This window comes from Schistocerca americana, chromosome 5 (genome assembly GCF_021461395.2).
Source record: "Schistocerca americana isolate TAMUIC-IGC-003095 chromosome 5, iqSchAmer2.1, whole genome shotgun sequence".
Taxonomy (NCBI): Eukaryota; Metazoa; Arthropoda; class Insecta; order Orthoptera; family Acrididae; genus Schistocerca; species Schistocerca americana.
This window is the reverse complement of record NC_060123.1, coordinates 50,052,373-50,070,643: the sequence shown is the minus strand read 5'-3', so window position 1 is coordinate 50,070,643 and position 18,271 is coordinate 50,052,373. Positions and strand designations below refer to the sequence as shown.

Here is an 18,271-nt window from a genome sequence, read left to right as displayed (position 1 = left end):
ACAAAGAGTAGAGGACATTTAAAAATAACAAAGGAGAGAATATGGTGAACATAGATATAAAAAGGGGGGTAACATCAGGGAAGGCAATAGACAAAAAAAGGGGCGACTGTAAAATGGAGATAAAAAACTGTTTAAAAGTAGCACACACAAAAAACCAAACACTGCGACAATTAAAAGAACACAAGGCACAGTATGACTGGAGTATAACAAGTATCGATGGATGGCGTAGCACGTAACAAACACTACAGCGAACCTCAAGGCGGTACACAATTAAAATCACACCTCTTGACGCACAGGGGAAACGGCACTAAACACAACACTGACGTGGCACACTGATGATGATCAATACAGAGGATCTGCCAGACGCAAGGAGATGAGGGAGACCGGAAGAAGGGAGGGAGGGAGGGGAAGAGAGGGGGGAGATGAGCTATGAGTGGGGGGTGCGCTGAAGAGGGCCAGGTAGGGAGGGATGTGGGAAGGAAAGAGCAAGTATGGGGTGCAGGGTCTCAGGGGGGGTGGGGTGGAGGAGGAAAATCCGCTCTGGGAGAAGAAGGGGAGAGGAAAAAGTGGGCCCTGGGGAGGCGGGGGGGGGGGGGGGGGGGGAACAAGGCCAGGTATAGTTGGAAGGGTATATGTCATGGCGAAGTTCGTCATCTGGGAGGGGGAGGCGCTGCAAATTGCCCTGATGAAGGAGATGGAGGGTGTGGAGGTGGAGAGAGGGAGGGATACAGCGATAGAGGAGCGGCAACGGGCGGGGGGTGGAGAGGAAGGAGGAAACCAGAGGGTGGGGGGGATCAAGCCTATGGACAATGTAAAGGATGCGGAGATGTTGGAGGAACAGGAGGAGATGGGGGAAGGGGGATCAGTTCAGACAGGAGCTGTGTGGGGGAAGGAAGGCGGATACAGAAGGCAAGGCAGAGCGCATGGCGTTCAAGGATTTGGAGGGCCTTGTAAAAGCAGGTGGGGGCGGAGATCCAGGCAACGCTGGCATAACAGAGGATAGGACGGATGAGGGATTTGTAGGTGTGGAGGATGGTAGAAGTATGCAATCCCCATGTCCCCTCTGGCGACCTCATAGCGCCCCTTAAATGCACGTGAACCTTTCCCATTTCCCACCAGAGGGAGACATCAGAGCTGCGATTTCCACTGCGGCGCCACCGCCAGAAACGGAGGGCGACTGCTTCACACTACACGATGCAGCGCGGCCTTCGAAACAGCAATTTTAACCACAGCTCAGCTTGCAGCGGTACACAGCTTCTCGTTGTAGTTATGTACTGCAGTGATCAAAACATTCAAAAGTGGCCGTGTGATTACTACTTCCCGACTGCGAAGCGCCGTCACGCTGGGACGTGACCTGGTGATCTGTAAACGAACGACTCTGTCTTCCTTTACGTCTTGACAAAAAAAAAAAAAAAAAGAAAAAAAAAAGAAAGTGAGTCACTCACAAGGGGAGGACAAAACGAAACGAAACTTCACGGGTCAAAAGTATGTCATGTAATTTTCGTGATTCCAAAGTCCAATCAAAGTTACAAAGAACTTGGCTGTATGAACCCTTTCATCAGCACGACGTTATATCCACTCTAGCCTGGGTGCATACGGTCATCTGATTGGTGAGGGTGTCATAAAGTCGTTGTTTCATCTCCTCCAGCAAGCTACACCACAGCTATTGTAACGTGTCCGTGATATCCTAAACTGTGGCACTGGGACAGAACTTATGTCCGAGCTGGTCACACACAAGTTCTATTGGGGACGGATCTGGCGATCTTGTTGACCAGGGGCGTTCTTCAACATCAAGCAGACATTTGATTGACACGCATGCCATGTGTGAATGAACATTGTGATGTTAAAAAATGGCACCTCGATACTGTCACATAAGAGGTAATACATGTATCTGAAGTACCGTCGTGCTGTCAAGGATTTGGTATTATTTCACATACTGTGTCCACCTGTTTAGCTGAGTGGTAACGTGTTTGGATACCATGCAGCGGACCCGGATTCGATTCCCGGCCCGGTTGGAGATTTGCTCCGCTCGTGGACTGGGTGTTGCGTTGTCCTCATCCTCATATCATCATCCCAATGTGGCGTCACCTGAAGTACGACTCGCAACACGGCGGCCGAACTTCCCCGGCCGACAATGCCACATGATCATTTCATTTCATTTCTTACATATTGTATGTCAGCAAAGTGGAAACATTAAACCATTTGGAACATTCATCTACATCTGTTTGATTATTCTGCAATTCACAATTAAGTGCCTGGCGAAGGGTTCGTCGAAATGCTTTCAAGTGTTCATCTCACTTGCAATGCAGAGCGCCCAGTCTTCGAGATCGCCCTCGATAACAGTTCAAAATGGTTCAAATGGCTCTGAGCACTATGGGACTTAACTTCTGAGGTCATCAGTCACCTAGAACTTAGAACTACTTAAACCTAACTAACCTACGGACATCACACATCCATGCCCGAGGCAGGATTCGAACCTGCGACAGTAGCGGTAGCGCGGTTCCAGACTGAAGCACCTAGAACCTCTCGGCCAGCCCGGCCGGCTCGATAACAGTGCTTTGACTCTCACGAGCAGCTCTAAATCTTTCGAATAGTTTTCCTTTCACACTTTTGTGGGTTTCATTTTGGCGTACATTTGGTGTTTATTGTAAATTTTTCTTCTATTTAAACATTTCATGTTATGATTTTGTGAAAGCGGCTTTTAGGAGTGCTTAAGTTTAACCGTTTCCTCCTTTCATCATTTAACCAAACGTGAAAGCTATCATTACGCCTGTTTTATTTGGGTTTGGAAGTTACGCCGTTTTCGTTCTGGACGTTAATTAGCGCAACAACCATTGCTTGAGCCACAATTCGTGGAATCATCCGAGTCATTTCCTGTTTCTTCTTATGTTTCAATTTCTAACAAAATGTCGACATCTCTGGAATGCGTGTCCAGTAATAAAAAAACATTACTGTGATGACGAAAGTCACTGGATAGCAGTGCGCTCATATACAGATGGCGGTAGCATCGCGTAGACATGTTATAAAAGAGCAGTGCACTAGCAGAGCAGTCATTTGTACTCACATGATTCATGTGAAGAGGTTTCCCACGTCATTGTGGCCGCACGACTGAAATAAACAGAATTTGAACACAGCATGGTAGTTAGGGAAAGAGCCATGGGACATTCCATTTCGGAAATCTTTAGGGAATTCAACATGCCCGAGCCATAGTGTTAACGGTGGGCCAAGAATACCAAATTTCAGGCGTTCCCTCTCCCAGTAATTCCAATCCCAAAGAAAGCAGGTGTTGACAGATGTGAAAATTACCGAACTATCAGTTTAATAAGTCACAGCTGCAAAATACTAACGCGAATTCTTTACAGACGAATGGAAAAACTGATAGAAGCCGACCTCGGAGAAGATCAGTTTGGAATCCGCAGAAATGCTGGAACACGTGAGTCAATACTGACCCTACGACTTATCTTCGAAAATAGATTAAGGAAAGGCAAACCTACATTTCTAGCATTTGTAGACTTAGAGAAAGCTATTGACAATGTTGACTGGAATACTCTCTTTCAAATTCTAAAGGTGGCAGGGGTAAAATACAGGGAGCGAAAGGCTATTTACAATTTGTACAGAAAGCAGATGGCAGTTATAAGAGTCGAGAGGCATGAAAGGGAAGCAGCACTTGGTAACGGAGTGAGACAGGGTTGTAGCCTCTCCCCAATGTTATTCAATCTGTATATTGAGCAAGCAGTAAAGGAAACAAAAGAAAAGTTCGGAGTAGGTATTAAAGTCCATGGACAAGAAGTAAAAACGTTAAGGTTCGCCGATGACATTGTAATTCTGTCAGAGACAGCAAAGGACTTTGAAGAGCAGTTGAACGGAATGGACAGTGTCTTGAAAGGAGGATATAAGATGAACATCAACAAATGCAAAACGAGGATAATGGAATGGAGTCGAATTAAGTCGGGTGATGCAGAGGGAATTAGATTAAGAAATGAGGCAATTAAAGTAGTAATGGAGTGTTGCTATTTGGGGAGCAAAATAACTAATGATGGTCGAAGTAGAGAGGATATAAAATGCAGACTGGCAATGGCAAGGAAAGAGTTTCTGAAGAAGAGAAATTTGTTAACATCGAATATAGATTTAAGTGTCAAAAGTCATTTCTGAAAGTATTTGTATGGAGTGTAGCCATGTATGGAAGTGAAACATGGAGGATAAATAGTTTGGACAAGAAGAGAATAGAAGCTTTCGAAATGTGGTGCTACAGAAGAATGCTGAAGATTAGATGGGTAAATCACATAACTAATGAGGAGGTATTGAATAGAATTGGGGAGAAGAGGAGTTTGTGGCACAACTTGACAAGAAGAAGGGATCGGTTGGTAGGACATGTTCTGAGGCATCAAGGGATCACCAATTTAGCATTTGAGGGCAGCGTGGAGGGTAAAAATCGTAGAGGGAGACCAAGAGATGAATACGCTAAGCAGATTCAGTAGGATGTAGGTTGCAGTAAGTACTGGGAGATGAAGAAGCTTGCACAGGATAGAGTAGCATGGAGAGCTGCATCAAACCAGTCTCAGGACTGAAGACAACAACAACAACAACCTCTCACCACGGACACCGTGGCCAACAGCCTTCACTTAACGACCGATGGCATCGGCATTTGCGTAGAGTTGTCAGCACTAACTGACAAGAAACAATGCGTGAAACAACCTTAATCAATGTGGGACGAACGACGAACGTATCCGTAAGAGCACTGCAGCGAAATTTGGCGTTAATGGGCTATGGCAGCAGACGAATGACGCGAGTGCCTTTGCCAACAGCACATGCTCCTGACCCTAACAGTTGGTCTCTAGACGACGTTAAATCTGTGGCTTCGTCAGGTGAATCCCGATTTCAGTTGGTAAGAGCCGACGGCAAGGTTCAAGTGTGGCGCAGACCCCTCGAAGACATGGACCCTGTAACCTCCCCCTCACTTATCGACCTTAATGACAGTGAAAAATTAAACCGCGTGCACCTAATGGAAATTTGGGAAAAGCAAAGTCTGGTTTGATGCAGCTCTCCATGCTACTCTATCCTGTGCAAGCTTCTTCATCTCCCAGTACCTACTGCAACCTACATCATTCTGCATCTGTTAAGTGTATTCATCTCTTGGTCTCCCTCTACGATATGTACCCTCCACGTTGCCCTCCAATACCAAATTGGTCATACCTTGATGCCTCAGAACATGTCCTACCAACCGGTCCCTTCTTCTTGTCAAGTTGTGCCACAAACTTCTCTTCTCCCCAATCCTATTCAATACCTCCTCATTAGTTATATCAACTACCCATCTAATCTTCAGCATTCTTCTGTAGCACCACATTTCGAAGCTTCTATTCTCTTGTTGTCTAAGCTATTAATCGTCCATGTTTTACATCCATACATGGCTACACTCTATACAAATACCTTTAGAAAATACTTCCTGACACTTAAATCTATACCCGATGTTAACAAATTTCTCTTCTTCAGAAAAGCATTCCTTGCCATTGCGAGTCTACATTTTATATCCTCTCTACTTCGACCATCATCAGTTATTTTGCTCCCCAAATAGCAAAACTCCTTTACTACTTTAAGTGTCTCATTTCCTAATCTAATTCCCTCCGCATCACCCGACTTAATTCGACTACATTCCATTATCATCGTTTTGCTTTTGTTGATGTTCATCTTGTATCCTCCTTTCAAGACGCTGTCCATTCCGTTCAGCTGCTCTTCCAGGTCCTTTGAGTAAAACTATGTAAAATTACTCATAAATATTTCATGTTAGTACATAGATACTATACAACATAAGTATTACAAAAAATGTCGTCAAAACTGTAAACTTCAGGCGCAGCTCATAGAGGGCGCCATACGCAAAACCGATGTGCACTGTGAAACCAACATATAATTTTACGACAGTAATGGTTGAACTGTGCAAGCATTCACTTGAGCACGAACAACTGCTACAATTCCGCACTGGTATGTAATGTTAACATTAAAAGACAACGATGTGATGGACTTATAAATTTTGTAAATCACATTATAATATATACTCTTGTATTTGTTTTAGCATTGATAATGACCTGACACAGGTCGAAATCTGATCTGCGTTGTGACTATAAATGTCACATTAAAGCAGCTTAATTCTACGACCGATTGCTGCTCTATCTAACCCAATAGTATGAAATTGGTTCTATGAACCCTCTGCCACCAAGCACTTAAGTGTGAATTGCAGAGTAACCATGTAGATGTAGATGTAGATATAAATTGGTCAATACAGGGGCGGTTAATGGTGGATGTAGACGACGCTGGAATTGTCATCCGATGATGTCCTGTATGTACTCGATTGCAGTCAGCTTTGATGATCGAGCAGGTCAAGGCAAGACGTCGACACTCCGTAGAGCACTTCAGGTTACAACAGCGGTATGTGGGCGCACGTTATCCTGTCGGAAAACACCCACTGGAGTGCTGTTCATGAATGGTAGCACGACAGGTCGGATCGTCAGAGTGGCGTACAAATGTGCAGTCAGCGTGCGTGGGACAACGATAAGAGTGCACCTGTTGTCATACGAAATAGCACCCTCTACCACACACCAGGTTTTGGTCCAGTGTGTCTAGCATGCAAACAGGGTGGTTGCCGGCTCTCAACTGGCTGGCCATCACTGGCATCGAGGCAGAACCAGCTTTCATCAGGGAACACAACAGACCTCCACTCTGCCCTCCAATGAGCTCTCGCTTGACACGACTGAAGTAGAAAATGACTGTGGTTTGGGGTCAGCGGAATGCACGGTATATGGCGTCTGGCTCAGAGATGTCCTTGAAGTAACAGATTTGTAACAGTTCTTTGTGTCAACGCGGTGCCAACTGCCGCTCGTGTACATGCAGTACGATGCATCAGAGCCATTCGCCAAACATGATTTTCATCCATCTCTATAGTGCCACTTGGCGGTCCGGAGCCCAGTGTTCTTACGACCGTACATTCTCTTCACCGCCGATACCAGTAATCATCTACACTGTGCTATATGACTGCTCGTTGGCTGTATGCTGGTTCTTTATATATTTTTAATTTATATTGAACCTGTGTGACCATCTCCTCGTGTTACCTTAGAGAATTATACTCGACTTTGCGTCCTGGCTGCTAATATACCAGGCCCATAAGAAATGGTATCTATATTTTGACCCTTATTTGATTAATTTGGTAAACAAATTAATTGTTTTAGAAATGCGCGCAACGGAAACTGGTGCGAGTTTCTCTAAGATAACACGTTCTGGGGTGGTTGAACTTAAAGCCGTCACTATAGCAGCTGGTAGCATATCTAAATTCACATTGCAGATTTTTTCTGTCTTTCATTAACTTTAGAAAATCGAACTGAATAAGATACATCCCACCCATTTCATGTGTCAGGTGACTGGGGGAATATTTCTTAACTGAAATGCTGACTCTCATTTAGTAGATTTATTTTCTACTTTGATGAAAACTTTAGAAGCCGACACATTACAATTTTTCTTTAGTTACAGAACTTATGTCTGAATCAGCGTTACCTCTCATAGGTAGGACAATGAGAAAACGAAAACACTACACGAATAATTTCATCTATGACACATAATTTCATAATAACACAAAAAATATATGACACATAATTTCGTAATAACACAAAAAATACATAAGTGGGCCACACCGTCTTTAGCGGGAAAATCGTCATTCATTCTTTAAGACTCACTTATCGACATGCATGAATTACACCACTAAAATTTAAGGTAGGCCACTGCTGAAGGTAGATAACCTCTATCAGAGAAAAGATTCTGGGCAAAAATGATGTACTATTGGCGCCAAAATGAAGTGCGAACTGAACTCACAAAGAAAGTACCAAAAATAATTAAATTTCGCGACAGATATATCTCGATCTAGCATCCGATACGCAATCTGCACTCGTTGAGCTAAAAGTGAAGCTTATAACTCGGGAAATTGCTACATGAACTGATGGTTCCTGTTGCATGCTCACTACCACAAAGCAAAATTTCACAAACACATTTCAGAGAAAACTATTGCGAATAAATTAAAACCGTAACCTGTACCGATGAAGGTATGTTGAATGCGTGCTATGAGCATACCCTGTCGTGAATTTTTAGCCATATTACCTCATTTCTATCTCACCAAATCTGCCAGCTGCTCTGCTCCCGCGTCCGGTCCGTCTCATGGATCGCCCCACAGAGCTCTCCACGCGCCGAAATCCGACCAACGTTCCTATTCAAACGCGGTGGTGGCGAGACTCACCTCACCCCCGCACCAACTTTGTAACCTACCCTCGTGCCTGTTTTCATCTTTGCTTGCTGCTCTGGCCTACCTGCCGTTATTCTTGTAATGTTGGCAATGACTGCTATTCCCTTAGGTCCATGCTCCCGCTACATTTGACTTCCATTCATACCCATGCACACTCATACAGGATGGAACAAGGAGTATACATACAAACGGCGTGTGACCTCTTTGTGAAATGAAGAAAAGAAATAAAACAGATGCGTCAAATATTCCTTTCACCCAGCGAGGTATTGAAGCTGCTAGCAATCAAAGAAAACTTATATCTCGATATAGAAAACATAACTACTTCCTACTGTAACCTGAGGCAAAACGAAAGTAACGCCTCAACTGGCGTAATCCCCTGGTAGCTGAGGGGTCAGCGCGACGGAATGTCTTACCTAGCAGCCCGGGTTCGATTCCCGGCTGGGTCGGAGATTTTCTCCGCTCAGGGACTGGGTGTTGTGTTGTCCTTATCATCATCATTTCATCCCCATCGACACGCAAGTCGCCGAAGTGGCGTCAACTCAACATACTTGCACCAGGCCTACTCGACGGGAGGCCCTAGCCACACGGCATTTCCATTTCCATCTACACTGGCTACATTACTGCCTTGTCTTTCTGCAATATCGCAAAAGGAACATCCAGTTTTTCGTATCCCTATAACACGACCTCGTTCGAACTCAGTAAGGCGTTGGTAATGGCGACTTTGTCGCCTTAAAGGCATGTCGTTGTTGTTTTGTGGTCTTCAGTCCTGAGACTGGTTTGATGCAGCTCTCCATGCTACTCTATCCTGTGCAAGCTTCTTCATCTCCCAGTACCTACTGCAGCCTACATCCTTCTGAATCTGCTTAGTGTATTCATCTCTTGGTCTCCCTCTAAGATATTTACCCTCCACGCTCCCCTCCAATTCTAAATTGGTGACCCCTCGATGTCTCAGAACATGTCCTACCAACCGATCCCTTCTTCTAGTCAAGTTGTGCCACAAGCTCCTCTTCCCCAATTCTAGTCAATACCTCCTCATTAGTTATGTGATCTACACATCTAATCTTCAGCATTCTTCTGTAGCACCACATTTCGAAAGCTTCTATTCTCTTCTTGTCCAAACTATTTATCGTCCATGTTTCACTTCCATACATGGCTACACTCCATACAAATACTTTCAGAAACGACTTCCTGACATTTAAGTCTATACTCGATGTTAACAAATTTCTCTTCTTCAGAAACGCTTTCCTTGCCATTGCCAGTCTACATTTTACATCCTCTCTACTTCGACCATCATCAGTTATTTTGCTCCCGAAATAGCAAAACTCCTTTACTGCTTTAGGTGTCTCATTTCCTAATCTAATTCCCTCAGCATCACCTGACTTAATTCGACTACATTCCATTATCCTCGTTTTGCTTCTGTTAATGCTCATCTTATACCCTCCTTTCAAGACACTGTCCATTCCGTTCAGTTGCTCTTCCAAGTCCTTTGCTGTCTCTGACAGAATTACAATGTCATCGGCGAATCTCAAAGTTTTTATTTCTTCTCCATGGATTTTAATACCTACTCCGAATTTTTCTTTTGTTTCCTTTACTGCTTGCTCAATATACAGATTGAACAACATCGGGGAGAGGCTACAACCCTGTCTCACTCCCTTCCCAACCACTGCTTCCCTTTCATGCCCCTCGACTCTTATAACCGCCATCTGGTTTCTGTACAAATTGTAAATAGCCTTTCGCTCCCTGTATTTTACCCCTGCCACCTTCAGAATTTGAAAGAGAGTATTCCAATTAACATTGTCAAAACCTTTCTCTAAGTCCACAAATGCTAGAAACGTAGGTTTGCCTTTCCTTAATCTTTCTTCTAAGATAAGTCGTAGGGTCAGTATTGCCTCACGTGTTTCAACATTTCTACGGAATCCAAACTGATCTTCCCCGAGGTCGGCTTCTATCAATTTTTCCATTCGTCTGTAAAGAGTTCGCGTTAGTATTTTGCAGCTGTGACTTACTTACTTACTAAACTCACTTACTTGACTAAATTCGACCAGTAACTAACGCTTACTACATTTACAACGTTTATTTAAAGCAAATCTGATATACATCTTCCTAGGGACGCTAGGAGCGCCATGTTATGCGACTGGCGCGAAATTTGAATAGACATCTTCCTGCGGACGTAGAAACACGGCTACCAACTTTTAGTTTATGTCGCACATCTCCTTTTTGGTACTGCGAATTTTTTTTCCATCAGTGTGTGTAGACTACTGGGTTATATGTAAGTGAAAAGTGATCTGATGGTTCTAATGTCCTCAATTTTCTTTTTTTTTTTTTACATTTGCAACTAGTTTCGATATTAAAGTATCAGGCTGACAAACGTTGCAACCATAGCAAGTGGGTAAAGTCCGGAGATATCAAAAGAACAGGTCGAATACAGGAAGTGAATGTATCAACCATCAGTATAGTTCAGTTTGTTGATTTCTGCTTAACATGATAGGAGTACCTACTGTACAGAGGAAAAATGGCTTTGAATTTTGATTTAAAACTGAAATTAGTCTAAAATCATAGTAATTATTTTCATATCAGCATTTCGTGCTTTTATGACATATTTTCAGAGTTATTCTACTGTATAAGTATCAGTGTTAAGCCGTGAAGTATGGATGAGGTGGCACGGGGAATAACCGACTGGTTGCCTCGGAACTGTTAATAACTGTTTCTGGGACTGGTGTACGTCTCCCTCTTCTCTGCAAACCTTTTATGACACCAGCCTTGGAACGTACTCTGGCAGATTCCTCGTTTGGCCACTCACGAACGAGTTTTTTTCGAAGTGACGGGAAAATTCACCTGCTGCTGCAGGCGTGTTATCCAGGCCGCTACATTTACATTTTACTCGGCACGGCGGAGTAGTAACTTCAACATGGGGGCAGCGTTGGCATGTTTATGCCCGGAAAACAGGGAGGGGGAAGCAGTACTGGCGTACACACCAGTAGCCTTACAAGTGGAGCACCGTCACACGCTGCCCGTCTGTGACCACGTTTACACGCGACACAATCTGCGGAGGCGAATGTTTTTTTTTCCTTTTTTTTAATAAAGGGAGGAGATTGTTCAAGAAGAGATTTTAAAAAATCTAAGCCTGGGAGACTTTATTACTTCCACCAGAACACACATATTACTGAAAATATTGCGAATTGGTCACTGGGCGAACATTATTGTGATCAAACATTTTGAACACTTAAAAATGGCTGTAAATATTTCGAATGGATAAAGACACTGGGAGTAATAGCTGCAAAAGAATTTTTTTTTTCATGCCTTGACCCTTAAAATTAGTAGTATTGTAGACACTGGCGGCAAAGCGCTCCTTAGAAGTTATCATTTTTAAATCTTTATCAAAATGACTTTGACCATTATTTTTAAGCTATTAACTGTATTTATTTTATTTCCAAACATTTGTAACATCATTTTAATCATCCTATTAACTTTTCGAATGATTTGTCAGCCGCACAAGATGATGGACGAGAACGTCCTTCAGTAAGCGAGAGTGGATATAATAATCACAAGTTAGTCTCCTACGGTTGTTACCGATTAGTTTAGTTTTGTTAATTCATCAAATAGTTCAGCATTTGTATATCTTCCTTTGTCAAGGAAAGGTAGAATGTGATTATCCTCAGATACGTGGAAAAAGACGTCATGCTCAGCACAATACCTTTTTTCCCTTCACTCCAGAAAAAAATCATTTCATCCAAATAATAAACACGGAGAAACCAATAATAACTGAAATAATAAACAGTTTGAAAGACAAGTAGCAACCTGGTAACTATAAAATTGTGCGCGCTCTGCTGCACATTTGCAATCATTGAATCCATGTTTTATCTAAGTAAAACATTGGCTGCTTTAATTCTGAACCACAGTATTCTCCTAGATAAATTGAGGTTTTATGGGGTTGATACAGCCAACCAATGGATAATGTCGTACCTAAACAAAGGAGTGCAAAACGCTGTACTTCGTTATACCTTGGAAGTAATTCTTACTAGAGAGAAATCATGTATGGGTTCAACCTTAGGACTGCTACTGTTCCTTCTACATGTAAACGATCTTCCGAATTGTGTACGAAAAGCAGAATTTATTCTTTTTTAGTATTGTAATAAATCTCGATTTTAAAAAGACACAACATAGTCAGTTCCGCATATCTACATGTACTACACCAATGATAAGTGTAACACGTGCCGAGGAAATTATAAATAGGGTGGAAACTTCAAAATTCTTAAGGGTCCATATTGACGAGAATTTAAATTGGAAAAAATACATTTTGGAATTCCTAAAACAACTTAGTTCAGCCACATTTGCGGTTAGAAACATTGTAAATCTTGTGGAGGGACAAATCAGTAAGTTGACATATTTTCCATATTTTCATTCATTAATGTCATACGGAATAATGTTCTGGGATAACTTATTCTTAAGAAAGAAAGTCTTCATTGCGCAAAAACGTGCTGTGAGAACAATATATGGCACTCACCCACGATCATCTTGTAGACAACTGTTTAAGTAACTGGACATTCTGACTACTGCTTCACAGTATATTTATTCCCTCATGAAGTTTGTTGTAAATAATCGATTACACTCCAAAACGAACAATGACGTACGGTACCAGAAGGAACAATGACATTAAGGTTGCCTTTAGCACAAAAAAGGGGTGTACAATGCTGCAACAAAAATCTTTGATCGCTTAACCAGTGATACAAAGTTTGTGACAGACGGCAAAGTAACATTTAATCACGAACTGAGATAGTGTCCCCAAGACAACCCCTTCTATTCCCTCTGCCAGGTACTTAGGTGTGAATTGCAGAGTAACCATGTAGATGTAGAAGAATTTGTGTTACTCTAATGTGTAAAAGGCTGTGGGTAAGAAATAGTGACTCACTTCTGTATATCTCTTCTCTCGTTGTTAAAAAAAAAAAGTATATTCAGAATGTAACCGCATGTACAAATTAATTTGCTTTTTTAATGTTGACGGAGGAGATAGATAAGATCCAAAGAAGAGCGGCGCGTTTCGTCACAGGGTTATTTGTTAACCGTGATAGCGTTACGGAGATGTTTAACGAACTCAAGTGGCAGACTCTGCAAGAGAGGCGCTCTGCATCGCGGTGTAGCTTGCTCGCCAGGTTTCGAGAGGGTGGGTTTCTGGATGAGGTATCGAATATATTGCTTCCCCCTACTTATACCTCCCGAGGAGATCACGAATGTAAAATTAGAGAGATTAGAGCGCGCACGGAGGCTTTCAGACAGTCGTTCTTCCCGCGAACCATACGCGACTGGAACAGCAAAGGGAGGTAATGACAGTGGCACGTAAAGTGCCCTCCGCCACACACCGTTGGGTGGCTTGCGGAGTATAAATGTAGATGTAGATGTAAAATGATTCGTTCCACATCGTTACGATCTGTCGTGCAAAATGTCCCATGGAAAATGCAACTAACTAACTAACCAAGACAACTGGGAAACCGCGGGTTAGTCAGATGACTCCCGTCTGCATTGGTAAGAGCTGGTGGCAGTGTTCAAGATGGGAGCAGATCCCACGAAGCCATGAACCCAAGCTGTCAACAAGGCTTCCTGCATGCTGGTGGTGGTTCTATAATGGCGTGGGCTGTATTTACATTGATTGGAATGGGTCATCTGGTCCAATTGATCCGATCAATGACTGGAAATAGTTATGTTCGGCTGTTTGGACACCATTTCGACTTTGTGTTCCGAAGCAACGGTGGGATTTTACCATGTCATAATATTCTACATCTACATCTACATATATACTCCGCTAGCCACCAAGCGGTGTGTGTCGGAGGGCACAATTCGCGCCAAAGTCATATCTTCCCCTCCCCCCCCCCCTCTCTGTTCCACTCGCGGATCATGCGAGGGAAAAACGACTGTCTCAATGATGATCATTACGTGATTTGAAAGTTGGTGGTAATAATACATGCTCTACATCCTCGGTGAAGATCGGAATTTAGTGAGCAGCCCCTTCCGTTTAGCCCTTCGTCTATCTGCAAGTGTGTCCCACTTCAAACTTCCTTTGAGATTTGTAACGCTCTCGCGATGGCTAAATGTACCAGTCACGAATCTTGCCGCTCTTCTTTGGACCTTCTCAATCTGTTGAATCAGATCCAACTGGTAAGGGTCCCATACAGACGAACAATACTCTAAGACTGGACGAACTAACGTATTGTAAGCTATTTCCTTTCTTGAAGGACTGCATCGCTTCAGGATTCTACCAATAAACCGCAATCTAGAGTTCGCCTTACCCGTTACTTGTGTAATCTGATCAATCCATTTGAGATAATTTCGTATAGTCACACCCAGATACTTCACTGATGTTACCGCTTCCAAACACTCATCATCTATTTTGTACTAATACATTAATGGGGATTTTCGCCTTGTTACAACCCCTCTCAACCGATTACTCCATCTGCTATCTATTATCCTTTAACGCAGATCCATCTCAATTTACAGGCAGGGGGTTCTTTTTCTGTGGGGGGGGGGGGAGGGAAAGTATCAAAGACAACAGTCTACTTGTATGTATCATTATTACCTCAACACACATACAGCAAAATGCTGATAAAAACCATGCATCAACTGTTCCGTAAGGTATTTGTTAGCTGATTCTGCATGGTTGTGATTGGTAGAGAGTATAGAGAAGCACATTGTAAATCCTGTTTGATAGCGTTTAAAATACGTAAATAGTCTTGCACAGGGTCAAATATGCCATTCATTCTGTAGTTTAATATTGCAGCCACAAGCCGGTGATGCAATACTGTTCGACTAATGACACTTTATAAAAATCTATGAGGTGGTTACCGGTAACTCTGAGGTCACACCTGAACTTGTGATCCAATATACATAAATTTATTACTCTACATTTGGTCATCCAAGCTAAACAATCTTTACCAGTCACCTTATTGCCGTTCACAAAAAATGACTGTTTCCCTGGCTCCAGGCGCTTCTACGTCAACTTTCTCGTATATTTTCCTGCAACAAGCAGATATGTAAATACTGCCTCATTCTCCCTCAATTTCCCCACGTTATTGCGTATTTTCCAGCAATTTATACATGTGTACACCTAGTAGGTTTCTTTCAGAGTATGCTGATGCAATAGCTCCATACTCAACAGTCAATATTCTGGACAATTCGAGAGAATGATTTGGGCATCTAAATCGCCCGACATGAATCCCATCGAACATTTATGGGACGTAACCGAGAGGTCTGTTAGTGCACAACATCCTGCACTGAGAATACTTTCTCAATTACGGACTGCTATATAGGCAGCATGGGTCAATATTTCTACACGGGACTACCTACGACTTGTTGAGTCGATGCCCAGCCGAGATGCTGCATTACACAAGGAAACAGAAGCACCGACACGATGTTAGGAGGTATCCCATGACTTTTGTCACCTCCGTGTATGTTAATGAATTTTTTTTGACTATCTTTCTACGTACAGCATTGAAAATACAATTTCCGTTGATCATCTTTGACCTTTACTGATTGAAAAACTAGGGCGTGTCTAGCAAAAAGGCCGAAACACGTATCTATTTATTTTCAATATACAGGGTGGTCCATTCATAGAGACCGGGCCAAATATCTCACGAAATAAGCATCAAACGAAAAAACTACAAAGAACGAAACTCGTCTAGCTTGAAGGGGGAAATCAGATGGCGCTATGGTTGGCCCGCTAGATGGCGCTGCCATTGGTCAAACGGATATCAACTGCTTTCTCTTAAATAGGAACCTCTATTTTTATTACATATTCGTGTAGTACGTAAAGAAATATGAATGTTTTAGTTGGACCACTTTTTTCGCTTTGTGACGGATGGCGCTGTAATAGTCACAAACGTGTAAGTACGTGGTATCACGTAATATTCCGCCAGTGCTGACGGTATTTGCTTCGTGATACATTACCCGTGTTAAAATGGACCATTTACCAATTGCGGAAAAGGTCGATACCGTGTTGATGTATGGGTGTTGTGATCAAAATGCCCAACGGCCGTGTGGTACGTATGCTGCTCGGTATCCTGGACGACATCATCCAAGTGTCCGGACCGTTCGCCGGATAGTTACGTTATTTGAGGAAACAGGAAGTGTTCAGCCGCATGTGGAACGTCAACAACGACCTGCAACAAATGATGATGTCCAAGTAGGTGTTTTAGCTGCTGTCGCGGCTAATCCGCACATCAGTGGCAGACAAATTGCGCGAGAATCGGGAATCTCAAAAACGTCGGTGTTGAGAATGCTACATCAACATCGATTGCACCCGTACAATATTTCTTTGCAGCAGCAATTGCATGGCGACGACTTTGAACGTCGTGTACTGTTCTGCCACTGGGCACAAGAGAAATTACGGGACGACGACAGATTTTTTGCACGCGTTCTATTTATCGACGAAGCGTCATTCACCAACAGCGGTAACGTAAACCGGCATAATATGCACTATTGGGCAAGAAAATCCACGATGGCTGCGACAAGTGGAACATCAGCGACGCTGGCGGGTTAATGTGTGGTGCGGCAGTATGAGAGGAAGGATAATTGACCCCCATTTTATCGATGGCAATCTGACTTCCTATGTAATGTTCTACCGATGTTATTACAAGATGTTGCACCGCATGACAGAATGGCGATGTACTTACAACATGATGAATGTCTGCCACATAGCTCGCGTGCGGTTGAAGCGGTATTCAATAGCATATTTCAAGACATATGGGTTGGTCGTCGAAGAACCATACCATCGCCTGAACGTTCAACGGATCTGACGTCCCCGCATTTCTTTCTGTGGGGGAAGTTGAAGGATATTTGCTATCGTGATCCACCGACAACGCCTGACAACATGCGTCAGCGCATTGTCAACGCATGTGCGAAAATTACGGAAGGCGAACTACTCGCTGTTGAGAGGAATGTCGCTACACGTATTGCCAAATGCTTTGAGGTTGACGGTCATCATTTTGAGCATTTATTACAGTAATGTGGTATTTACAGATAATCACGCTGCAACAGCATGCGTTCTCAGAAATGATAAGTTCACAAAGATACATGTATCACATTGGAACAACCGAAATAAAATCTTCAAGCGTACCTACGTTCTGTATTTGAATTGGAAAAACGTACCTGTAACCAACTGTTCGTCTAAAATTGTGAGCCATATGTTTGTGACTATTACAGCGCCATCTATCACAAAGCGAAAAAAGTGTTCGAACTAAAACATTGATATTTCTTTACGTGAAACGTCCCTTAGAAAAAATAATGAATTACTGTGCTGATAAACCTCTCACATTATTTGCTTTTCAAACAGCTGAGCAAACCTGAACGTACTCAGACATTACTCTCTTTACATATTCTGATCAACACTAAACTGACACACAATATTTTTAGCGCAACGCAATCTGACTTTCAAAAATCCCTACAAATAATGGCCCTGACTGACAATAACCTATACCTTTCATGAATCACTTACCCCACAAAAATCTTCGTTACTCGAACTACTGCAATACAGCGAGTGCCAATACCGCCAGGTAAATAAAAAGATTCAAACTACTGAAGGCACTAACTACTGAAAGGAATAGTTAGCAAATGAAAGAAGGCACTAACTACTGATAGGCGTAGTTAGCAAGTGAAAGATTTTGATAAAGAACAAACAATGTATTTACCTTAATAGTGTTCAAAAGTCATAATATATATATATATCAGTTCATGGCATCCAGTCTTACAAATTTACTGTCTCTGATGGAAACACGTCCAGATCATCCGCTCTCAAAACTCCGCCATCTCTCTCCCCACATCCACCACTGCTGGCGGCTCACCTCCAACTGCGCAACGCTACGCGCTGTTAACAGCCAACTGCCCAGCACTACAATGGCGAATATTCCGACAGCAATGCCAACCAGCCACAGACTGCACACAGCACAGCCAGTGATTTTCATACAGAGCGTTACGTGGCGTTACCAATAAAAAAAACCAAAACAGCCT

The 18,271-nt window shown here is 42.9% G+C and overlaps 1 protein-coding gene across 1 annotated transcript in view; it reads left to right on the top strand.

Moving 5' to 3' along the window:
- LOC124616001 (neuronal acetylcholine receptor subunit alpha-10-like) overlaps positions 1 to 18,271 on the top strand; it is a 209,666-nt gene that overhangs the window by 125,090 nt on the left and 66,305 nt on the right. The gene's annotated exons all lie outside the window — the stretch shown is intronic.